General features: G+C 36.7%; 1 protein-coding gene across 6 annotated transcripts in view; it reads right to left on the bottom strand.

Annotated features, from left to right (window-relative positions):
• The window catches only part of KIAA0825 (KIAA0825 ortholog), a 358,526-nt gene that overhangs the window by 270,600 nt on the left and 75,791 nt on the right, over nucleotides 1–12,135 (bottom strand). The gene's annotated exons all lie outside the window — the stretch shown is intronic.

Genomic DNA, 12,135 nt, shown 5'->3' with positions numbered 1-12,135 from the left:
AAAATACCTTAAGCTCTTCAAGAGTATAGAGAATAGGACTGACCTCACCAAATGGCACTTTTGACCAAATTTTCAAGGATTTAAAGAATCCTTTATTATTGCCACTTCTTTAAACATATATTTAAGGAGGGGTTTAAGGATTAATTACAAATTGAAAAATTTGTAACTCTTATGAAGTAAGCATAAAGTTCCTTTGGAGAGAAAAATTAGAAGTGCTATTTAGGAATGATGTAAGGTCTGGTGAATCTGTTTTTAAAAAGGTTACATTCATCACATGGATTTAGATGGAAGGTTCCAGTAATTTAATCATTTTATCCAGTTAGCTTCAGTTAAACTTAAATGTTTGCATCAAACCATATGATACTTTCACTGAGGACCAAAATTGTCATGGTATCTTTGCAGACAATATGAGGGAGACCAGTCACAGTCAACCAACTTGCACTGTGGAATGTAGTCCTATTCTTAAAGGGGGGAAAAAAAAGCTTTAAAAAATCTGTGATTACCTACAAAAATTCTATTTTAACTCTAAATTGATGTCAGCCCCTGAGTGACATACATTAAAGTCTATCTGGAAACATCCCTACTCACATCCACCAATCTTCCATAGGCAAGCCAGAGAACATAAACACATGCAACCAACATATAACTAAGGTTTTCCCATTAAAATCATGACCTAAAAATGAGAAGAGAATAAAAATATTATGATTCATTTAGCCATTGCTTGATTCCCACTTAGCCTGATTGATTTAGCCTGTTAAGTTTTGCTCATGTAGATGGAGGGGCTGAGTTAATCTTGTAAATCTTAAAAATATTGCATTTAGAAGTGAATGTTTATAAACCAAACTTTCAAAGATTTTAAGAATCTGTCCTAATTCTTTAATAGTTTGACTGGAAATTAAGCATATTTAAACAAGGCTTTGTGTGGCTCAGTTATAAATTAAAAGTATTGTTAATGTTTATAAAGTAAGCAAAAAAGCCCTCGGCCCCCAGCTTGCCCCCCCCACACACACACACACAAATGTTTGAGTCAAAGCACTATAATCTAACAGTGCTACTTGTTTAAAAATTATGTAGGGTCTGAGGATTCCCCATGAAGAGGTCTTGCCTACATGACCTGGATTTAAAAGGATCTTATATTTCAGAAATTTAACTGTATTGAAATAAAGGTAAATTCGTTTCAATTCAATTTCATCTTTATAATAATGAAAGAGGATAGAATAATATGTATGACCTAAATCTTAGCATTTTTGTCCCAAAGAAGCAATGATTATGGTAGAGGTCCATTAATTAGTAGTCCTTATTTCCTATTACTATTAGCTCAGTGTTCTCCCAAGGGGTGTTGTGAGGGTTTTTAATTTATGGGAAAATAATTCTGTGATAAATTCATTTTGTGAAAGTTCAATTAAAGGAAAATTAAACACAAAGGATGAAATAGCATTTCCCAAACTTATTTGTCTTATTTCCCCCACAGTATCTCACAGGACTAGTGTTCTAATCAACACACATTAGCTCACAATTTCTATTTGCCTAAGCATATCTATTTTCCTGATCTTTAGGTTCTTCACTGTTAACCAAATTAGCAAAGAGTTTCACTCAGCAGAAATCATCTTCACTAAATTAATCCCTTTTCTTTCTTTCAAGGTTGTGTTTGCTATTCTCTAAGTCACCTCTCCAGAAAATCTTCTCTGGATGCAATCAACCCAAGTTTTCCTTCCCCCTTTAAGTCAATCTGGTCTTTATCTGTTGTTTTTCATTTGTTTGTTTGTTTTTATCACTATGGAACTGTTTTTCTTCAAGAAATTTTGGATACACATGTTTATACACAGGCAACTATGTTTGGTGGCCACCAATCATTGCTATAAAATAACTGAAATAATGATTGTTTCTTTATATAGGATGAGCTCTATGATAATTAGGAAATATAAATTTCTCCTAAATCCTAATAACAGTATAAAGAAGAAATTTAAATTTCCATTTTAGTGCAAGACTTTAATTTACCATCAACAAACAATGAATAAATCCATGTAAATAATAACTAAACAGTTGAGGGGTTTTTTTCCCTCTATATAATTTTAATAAAAATGTTTTCTAAAATATAACATAAAATTCTCTGTTTTCATATTTTTTAGAGTTTTTGAACACAAACTTTTTCTTCATGACCGGGTTATGATAAAAGTTACTTATTTCTGCATCCAGGGACTAACGTCTGCCAGTCTGTTAAAAGGCATTTCTCAAACTGATAATCATTTGAAAAGGGTTCTATGATCAAATAGTTTTGGGAATTACTATATCTAAATAATCCTTAAGGTGATTCGTGATGCAAATTAGCATATTAAAGTCTCTATTTACTTCTATAATAATGTAAAAATTTTAGAAACTTAATGTTTCTCAAAATTTTTTGACCAATGAATACATTTACCAGTACATCTATTAACATTCAGGATTTTCTCAAAAACCAATGTTAAGGGGACACTGCTCTGGAATATATATATATATTTTTAGAATTTCTCCATGAAAAAATATGACCAGATATTCATAGAACTAATGTTCTAAAGCAAAAACAAAACAAAAAACCCAAAAACCCTCTTTTTGTCTCTCTATATATCTATATATAAATGTAAAGAGATAGCAGAGAATATAGACTACAAACTCTTAAAAAATATAAACTATACACTTAGAAGTATTTTTCACCTTGTGACTGTTACAATATTAATTCCATTCTCTTGTAGCAAAATTAAGGACATTGAAAATAAATCTAGAAGGATGTTGGGCTCCTCACATTTGATCCACAGCAAAGCAGTATTTGGAATAATTATCAAAGTCCAGCTAAATCAGACAAACCATAAAAATACGGGTAGTGGCTGAAAGCACACATATTATTTTTCAAAACCATTAGCAACAGAATTCTTGTTAATAATAGCATTAAGATACAGGAGAAAATGAGAAGCTCGAAAATCAGATAATCTGAAGCTGGTGGATCAGTATAATAGGATAAAAGGTGCACATTTTCATTTTCCCAAGAAAAACGAACACTAACCGCCCTATTATTGACTGTAAATGGATCTATTTTCAGTGAGGAAGTATTCTTGGTGCCACCAGACAAGTGATGTGAAAAAGAGGTGACACACAAAAGCTATTGAAAGTCTCATTATTCCAGATGAAATTCATGACATAATCCAAATGGAATATATTTGTTCCAGTAAAGAAAACTTTTTAACAGTATTACAATAAGAAGTCAGCAGGGACCGCATAGGAACAAATAATAAGCAGCGCTTTTGCCAGTACTTAAGTCACTTCCTGAGAGCAGGTGGGACTTTGGAGCACACTGTGGCCTAAAGGAGCATTTTGCCTTTGCGAGCGCCTGCTTCCATGGAGCCACATAGCAGGGGAAGAGACAGAATGCTAACACCATGTCCCCGAGTTCATAAAGAACCTTCTTTATCATGTAAGCCTAATACGTTGCTGCAAAATCATGAAGAACCTGCAGGAATTGTTTGTGTGTGTTTGTGTGTGTGCTTTTCTGCTTTTTTGTTTGTTTGATTTTTTTGTTTTAGTCATAGACATCAGAAAGAAATTGAAGCTGTTTTTCCCTCTTTTCTCTGGTATTATTATTATTATTAGTATAACTTATTTTTCAAATTTATATGACGAGGAAAGCATGTGAGGGTCAAACTAAGATAAGAAATATTTCCACCTTCGTTTTCAAAACTGAATTTTGTATTTCTTATCTCTTTTGAGGAAGGTGCCAAATAGACCATCCAAAACAGTGAGAGTAAAACTACAAAGTGAATTGAGTAAATGAATGAGTGAGTGAATGAATGATTAGAAGGATGAAGTGATTATCTTTGAAGTTGAGTGAAAATGCAACCCAAAACAAGCTACATATGTGGAAATTTAGATACCCCACAGATAAGTATTAGGACCCCTCTATTTGGTGAGAGAATAAATAAGGAACTATAGGGAAAGCTGAGCCTCATAAAAATTAATGAATCTGAATTTAAAATCAGAAAACATTGAACTCTGGGAAGCTGGAAGTTGGACTCCTCTCTCTCTCTCTCTCTCTCTCTCTCTCTCTCTCTTTCTCTGGCTTTCCCCATTTTTTCCATTTTGTCCCCCGTGTTTTATTATGTGGCACACTGCTATTTATAATACCAGTACCTGATACACAAGAGGTAGTAGAGGGGCTAACCCATGGAATTACGAGCCAGGTGGCCTGGATTCAAATCCTGACTTTGTTTCCTACTGGCCCTGTGACTTTGGCCGATTACTACTTAGTCTTTCTATGCCTCAATAGTGTATGATGTTTAACTGAGTCAGCAGTAACTGAGAGGTAGTAAGTGCTGCATAAATGTTAGATATTAGTCCCATCTCCTCTGAGAAGCCTGCCTTCAGATCCCAGGCCCGTTTAGTTTCCTATTTTCCATGCTCCTTCCTATTTCACCCCACACATACATTCATTTTAGCTCTTACTATATCACATTGTGATTGTTAATTGGGGAGATATCTCCAGAAACTTTAATCTTCTGAAAGGGAGCGATCCTTCCCCTCATTATTATATTCTCACTATGCATCATCATGCCTACATGAATGACTAACTTCAAAATGATACATATCGCTGAGCACCAGAGACATAACCAACTGCTTTTAACTCATTTTGCTTGGCCCTGCTCCCTCCCATAAACACACTCCTTTAGTAAAATACTAATATTAAATGAGTTTAAGATTAATTACTGTATGTCAATTTGAACAGGAAATATTTTGGGGAGAAAGAACTGTAAACATTGTATCAGAGACCTGTTTCACTCTGAACTACTTTAAATGTTACTGTTGTTATTCAATGGACCCCATTTCTAAGCTTAAAAATGCATAAAATTGAATTGTACACCCACTCCACGACCTCCCACTGCTTCTTTGCTTGTGTCAATCCTTCAAAACTTCGGTTTTGTTTGTGTGTGTGGTCATTATGTTTTTTTTAGAATCTAATGTAAGCTATACATCTATGTTCATAAAAACAATGCTTTGCATATAATTCTAGGAGGTTCCCAGACCGTTTAAGGCCTTGGGGTTCTATTGATCATCTGGTTAAGTCCCTCTGCCCTGGTCTGTCTGACTTCATAAGAACTAGGCCCCATATGACTCCCTCCTACTAAGGAGACCTATACCTCTTAGAAATTTCTACTTCCCTTTCCAAAAATAGGTCCTGTCCCAGATTTTACTTCATGATCTCTTTATCATTCTTCCCATGTGATAAAAATAAAAGGTCTCAAAACATTTACGCGGACAACTCACTTTCTTGCCGACTACGACATAGTCCCTGCCTAAGGAGAGGGGATGAACTGAGAGGTAGCGATGTCCTCTGGCCTTTCAGGAACTTAGACAAATCCACAGGTTAGCACTACATGACCACTACATGGTTTTCATAGTGGTATATGACAACCAAAACGTTCCATTAGAAAAGACCGAATTGCTAGTATGTACTACATCTGCAGTTTCTGAACCTTCTTTCTTTGATTGTTCTAGGCCAAGACAGTTGCTACACTTAATTGTGCAGCCATTCACAGGACTGGCAACAGTCACCTACAGACGGGTAGACAACAGGACAGAGAGAACCACGCGTTTGGAATAAATCCTCACTACCCATCAATAGCCCTCACATGACAGGGAGGTGTGCTGTTCCCTTTGGAGGGGCCGGTACAGTAAATACCTCCTTGCTGCACCTACCAAGAGAAACCTAACTGGTTGAAAAGAGTGGTGATAGAGTCACCTTGAAGCTATTCTTCTTGGTCAATGAGAAAAACTGAAAAGAAACTGCTTCTTTTATTACCCTTTTATGATTCCCAGGCCAACAGTGGCTCCACTGAATGTTACCTAAACGTACTGCTAAATGATAACAAAATTCTCCCACAGTCCATTCCATCTTCTCTGGCAAAAGCTGTCAGTATTACATTAACAAGGGATTGGACTTCTTGCTCATTTGCCAAGGGTATAATACTTGTGTCCCTCTCCTATTTTCTTATTTTGTTTTTTTGACTGAGAACATGAGAGAGAATATCTGACTCCTGATGCGGCCACTGTTAGTTAAAGATGCTAATCAAAGAATGGTTTACCTTTGAATTCAGCCAAAACTGAGAGCTGTACACAGGACAAATTTCTGAATATTTTCTCAACTGACTTTTGTTTTATGCTGGTTTAACTCCCAGTTATAAATACTTAGATATGCTGACCCTTTAAGGGAAAATCTTAATAAAAAGCCACCTACAGTATAATGAAATAAGGCTTAAATTCTAAGTAATATATGTTAACGGCACATTATTAATGAAATATCTTCTCCTAATTTCCATTTCTTGGTCCCAAATTTTGCTAGAATTCAGTTAATTATATCTCTTATCATAAGTGTTATTTTCTATTATCATGATAAAAAATTAGACCTATAGAAAAAACTCTAAGTTAACAATCTTTACTATAGTCTAAGGTTATAACCGAGAATTGATATTTAATTTTTTAAAGGAATATGCCATGATAGAGATGTTACATTATCAGCTCTTAATATAAAATGTTAAAAATTAATTTTAAAAATTTAGCACTGGAATAAAAATAATGCCATCATTAAAAAGATGGATTTAAGATACCTGCTGAATGTGCTTCCTGATATATTTTCTAATTGAATCATAACCTTTCAGAAGAGATTGAACATTTTTCCTCTTTTATAGTAAAAAATAAAGGATAAGATTCTCTCTATACTTTTTTTATCAGGTAGGCAAATTACAATACCTATGAATACATGTTAAAATTAGTATGAAAAGTGATAGCCATGGTGATAATAGCAACCTCTTGTATCCACTCACTAAGTTGTACTCATGAGCTCATTATTGTAACAGAGTAGGGAAGCCATTTATCAGGTGTGATGGCACCTTGTAGAATAAATTTTATAGTTAATTTTACCTTTTCAGCTGCCTTCCTCACCTAAGAAATAGTTATTTAGCCATAAAGGCAAAGTCATATTTCCTTCAAGCTTCAAATATGACGTTGGAGCACCTCAGTGGCAGATACTATCCTTTACATTGTCTTCCCTGAAAAAGCCTAAGAGCTACAAAAAGCATCTTTACGTGCATTTCATTTGTTAATTCAACAAAGATTTGCCCACAATGCACCAGGTACCATGTGACATACACCATGCATGGTGACAGACAGGAGAGAGGTTCAGAATGAGATCTGAAAGCAGGGTGGGGTGAGTAATTAGGGCCATACCATATGTCAGTCACCATCAGCTCCTATGCCATCCTTGGCTCTTCAAAGTATATTTAAGTTCATGCAAGAAGGTATTAGGTTCACCATACAAGTAACATTCAGAGCTAAGAAAATGTGGATAAAAAACTAATTGAAGAAAATGTCAGAAATTGATTGTCATCTTATTTTGATACAAATAGTCAATACTGGGCTCTGTCGTTCTGTTATGGTTTGTTTCATGAGAACATTTTTTTTAAAATTGAAAACAGTAAAGAGAAAGTACATGAAAAATTAAGCAACTGGACCTATGTTTCTTTTTTGAGTTTATAAACAAATCTGAGACTTAGTTGATTTTTATATTATAATAAAAAACATAAAACTTGGTTCAATGAACACAAATATTTTAAAATTTACTAGCACTGCATGGTGGATCCAGTGTCATTGGTAACTGGGTTGCAACAAAGAAGAAAGATGAGTAGATGGAAAGAAAGAGAGAAAGAGAGAAAGGCAGTGAGAAGCTGGGAGAGGTAGTCCCCTCAAATACAGGCTGGCACATACAGTTTATGGGGCACATCGAGCCCACAGCCTGTCTTGGTGTGGTCTGTGAGCTAAGCCGGCTTTTCTCTTTGTAAATGGATGGAAAAAAGCAAAAGAAAAATATTTCATGATATGTGAAAATCATATGACATTCAAGTTTCAGGGTCCACAAATAATGTTTTATTGGAACACATCTGATTTGTTTACATATTGGCTATGGCTTCTTTGTGATACAACAGTAGAGGTGACTTGTAGCGACAGAGATTGCATGGCCGGGCCTGTAAAGCTTACAATATTAACTATTTATCCCTTCAGAAAAAGGGGTATCCCTGGTCTTAGAAGAATAGGAAGAACGCAGAAGGGAAAAACGGTCACAGACAAGATGACACATACATGGAGAAACCATTGTTACGAGAGGGAAGGGAAAGAAAGTGACATGGAGATAAGAGTAATTAATAGCTACCATGTTCTGAACATACACTATATGGTTAAAAACTTTAGATATGTTATTTCTAATCTTCACTGAAACCATAATAAGGAAATTGAGTCTCAGAGAAGGTAAGTACTTATCAGTGAGGGAGAAAGTGAATATACTCTTTGAGAAAAACAGCAGTCACACCAGATTTTAATTGAAGAACAAAGGTAGGGGTCAGGAGGCAATTTCTATGAACAGTTTGAATCTGTAAGATCCATACTGGAATAATGTGGACAATTTTTAGCTATCAACAGTAACCAATGTACACTTCATCCAGAACTAGGAATCATCTTTGATTCTTATCTTTCTTTCAAACAACAGGTTCTGTCAATGATAGCAACAGAAAATACTTATATAATGCTTACTGTGTGCCAGATACTGTTGTAAACATTTTCCATATACAGAGGGTGCCAAAAAATGTATACATTTGAAGAAAGGAAAAAACTATATTAAAATTACACTGATGGTAACCACTTTGAGCACCTCTTATAATTGCAGAGGTCAACTGTGACTTGTATTCATCTTCTGCTATTCCGTATATATTGAGTATTACAATTTTAATACAGCTTTTTCCCTTTCTTAAAATAAATATACTTTTTTTTTTTTTTTGGCCCCCTCTATATTTACACTCATCTTCTAAACTCTTTGAGGAAAGCACCAATATTAGCATTTACCTTTAAGGCATGAAGAGGTCAAATGAATTGCTTACAGTAACAAAACCAGTAAGTAGCTTTTCAAATGCACTCTATTGGTATCAAACTGTAACCGGTATCAGAATGACCTGGATAGTGGCTAAGACACAGATGGCCAGGCCACCCCCTAAGTTTCTGATTCCTGATTCAGTGAGTCTGGGTGGAGCCTGGCGAGCATTTCGATGTGCAATGGGTTCCAGATGCTGCTGCTGCTGCTGCTGCTGATTTGGAAGTCACATTCTGAGAACAACTACTCTATTGCCTCTCTAGTGTCCCTTTGTACTCCCATCTAGCTGTCCTGTTCTCAATTTGTAAGGCTTTGCCTCAGTATAAACTCTCACTGAAAGTCACACTTGGATTCTTGGGGTAAAATGTGCATCTGGGTGGTTTCCTTATGTCCTTCTTCCTCTTCAGGCAACCTTACCCATCACTGGACAAAATCTATTTCTCAACCACTTCTCTCAAGTTACCTTTCTTGCTCAAAAACTTTAATAACAATCATGTATGATTTAAACATCAAAGGCTGGTTTTCAAGACTTTTTGTAATCTGTCCTTACACTAGGTATCACATCATTCAATCAGTCGTCCATTTGTTTGACACCTTCGTAGCTGTCTGCCCAGTACTACTTTCCCCTTTCTAGTCATAAGCTGATCCCTTGGCCCATCAGACTTTCTGAACAGAGGTCCCAGGGAAGCTATTAGGATACAAGCAGGAAGTTGCCAGGGGCCATGTGCCCTGTTTGAGTGGAGAAACTGGACTGAGAATGAAGTCATCACATTAGGGAGAAACCAAGACAACAGACAATGAAATACAGCTTGAAAGCTACGCTCAAGTTGCTCCAGTCTCCAGAAACCCTGTCCTTCCAGAGGTTTAATTGTTTAGCTCTTTCTTCTATTGTGTGAGCTACCACATTCTTCCTTAATAAATGTCCCTCCCTTTTTCACATAAGAGGCAGAGATGAGAAATGGAAGAATAAAGATGTCACTTGCAAGTTCTGAATCCTGGCTAATGCCCTCATCAATAATACATAGACCAGCTCCTACCTGCCAGTCCCCGTTCTCTTCACTGCCTCCAATAGTAATCTCTACTGCTTGCACCGTCTGAACTGCAAGGGAAGCTTTTTTCCCCTTTCCTTCTGCCTACACAGGCCTACTTACTCATCCTTCAAGGCCAAACTCAAGTCCAAATCCTTCACTGAAGTTTTCCTAGCTTTCTTTTCTTTGCACTAAAATCCCTTTCCCGGAATTCCTAATGTACTTTCAAGTCTTACACAAATTACTTGATAATTAATTTAATAGGGTATTATATACTTTTTTCCTTTCAGATCGCTTTGTGGGTTGGTCTTTTTCAGTCCTAGATTTGAAGGCACTTGAAGACACTAAATTGATTTCAAACTTCAGAAAAAAAATTGCTTGGAGGAAAGTAGTTTTGCTGGAAAGAAATACAATTCGTCACTCCAGGGTTGAGCTGGGGGTGAGGGTGGGTGGTAGGGAGGAGGACTGAGCTACAGGATAAGGCATCTTGATGGCTGAGATGGGACAAACCAGGAGGTCTGAGAAATAAGGCCCAGGTTTTCTTTCTGTTGTGCCTTATCAATGAACTCTCCGTTCTGTACACATCCCCTACTTTGCATTATAGGAAAACACCAGAAAAGGAACAGTTTGTCATCTCTTCCTGCTTTCTGCTACTCTAGATTCAGCCTAGCCTGCAACCAACACAGATACATCTCATCTTGATCACGCTGAACACAAATGAACACAGACCCCCTCCCTCCTGGAATTACTTTCTTAGAACTCTGCAACTGCTTGTCTGCATAACTCCCAGCAGCTTTTTATACATTCATATTTTACTTCCCAATCTAGATGGGAAGTAAGGCTCTTACACTTTTTGGAATTCCCCATGAATCTTGGCACAACACTTTTTTAAATAGTAAGGGCTCAATTAATAAGTTGATTAGTTGGCGACTACATTATATCTCCAGATACTGATTTATTTCAAGAAAAATGATTCAATTAAAAAATATACATATATTCATTGAACTCCTGTCGTGTGTTGGGCAGTGGATTGGGTGCTGGGGAAAATAAATAATACTTGCCCTTGAGGTACGTAGAGTCCATATGGGAAGACAGACCCCTAATTAGATATTTTAATAGAATATGCTAAGAGCGTTGAGAAAGGCAGATGGAGATACTGTGGGAGCATGGATTAGGGGCTCTAGCTCAGAGAAAACTTCCTGGAAAAAATGACACATGAGCTGTCATAAAGGATCAATGGGAATTAGGCAAAGCAAGGGAGGAAGAGAGTATGCAGGTAGGAGACAGTACAACATGAGCAGGGGTTTCTGTCAGCTCAGTGTGACTAGAGAGGGAAAAATATGAGGTGGGAGAGGCATGAGATGAGGCTGAAGAAGGCAGGTGCTAGGTGAAGGAAGCCTTGGTTTCTAAAACGAAGTAAGCCAGAGCTTTCTGCTGACAGTGATGAGGAGTCACTGAAGAGCTTTAAACAGGGCAATGGTGTGTGTTTGGCAGATGCTTTGGAGGCAAGTACGAACAAGGGCAAGGAATCCAATTTTAGAACACAACTATTTTAACAGTCCAAACGAGAGGTAATAATGACCTAAATTGGACCTTGAAAGCAGGAATGGAGAGGAGGAGACAGACTTGGAAATGTTTAGGTGGTGAGGCAAAATAAAGAATCCTGGTGATCCTTTTGATGGTGAGGAAGGGGGGGCAAAGAGGGAGAATGAGTCAGAGTTTCTGCTTGAGGGATTATTAGTGGCATTAACTTGGACTAGAGCAGAGGAGCAGGGATCAAGGGAGCAATGAGTTCTGGTTTATCCAGGCTGCATTTGAAATCCCCGTGGAACATCCAAGGGACCAAATGAGCAGTCATTTAGCTCTAGAAGCATGAAGCTCCGGGGTGGGATCAGGGCTGGAGCTAAATCAGGAAGTCATTCATACACAGTGAGAGTCAGAGTCATGAGGATACACAAAGACGATCTCCAGATACAGCTTTTATTTTCATTTACTCTTACTTTGTGACTATTGTTCAAATTGAAAAAAAAGTGAATACAGCAATTTCAGAGGACATTATATGAAGCATTGTTTTTTGACTCCTAGAAAGTTTCACTGTCTTTCTTTTTTTTCAATTCCAGTTGACATTCAATATTATTTTATATTAGTTTCAGGTGTACAGCATAGTGG

The sequence above is a fragment of the Rhinolophus sinicus genome, linkage group LG03 (genome assembly GCF_036562045.2).
Source record: "Rhinolophus sinicus isolate RSC01 linkage group LG03, ASM3656204v1, whole genome shotgun sequence".
Classification (NCBI taxonomy): Eukaryota; Metazoa; Chordata; class Mammalia; order Chiroptera; family Rhinolophidae; genus Rhinolophus; species Rhinolophus sinicus.
This window is presented reverse-complemented; position numbering and strand designations above follow the sequence as displayed.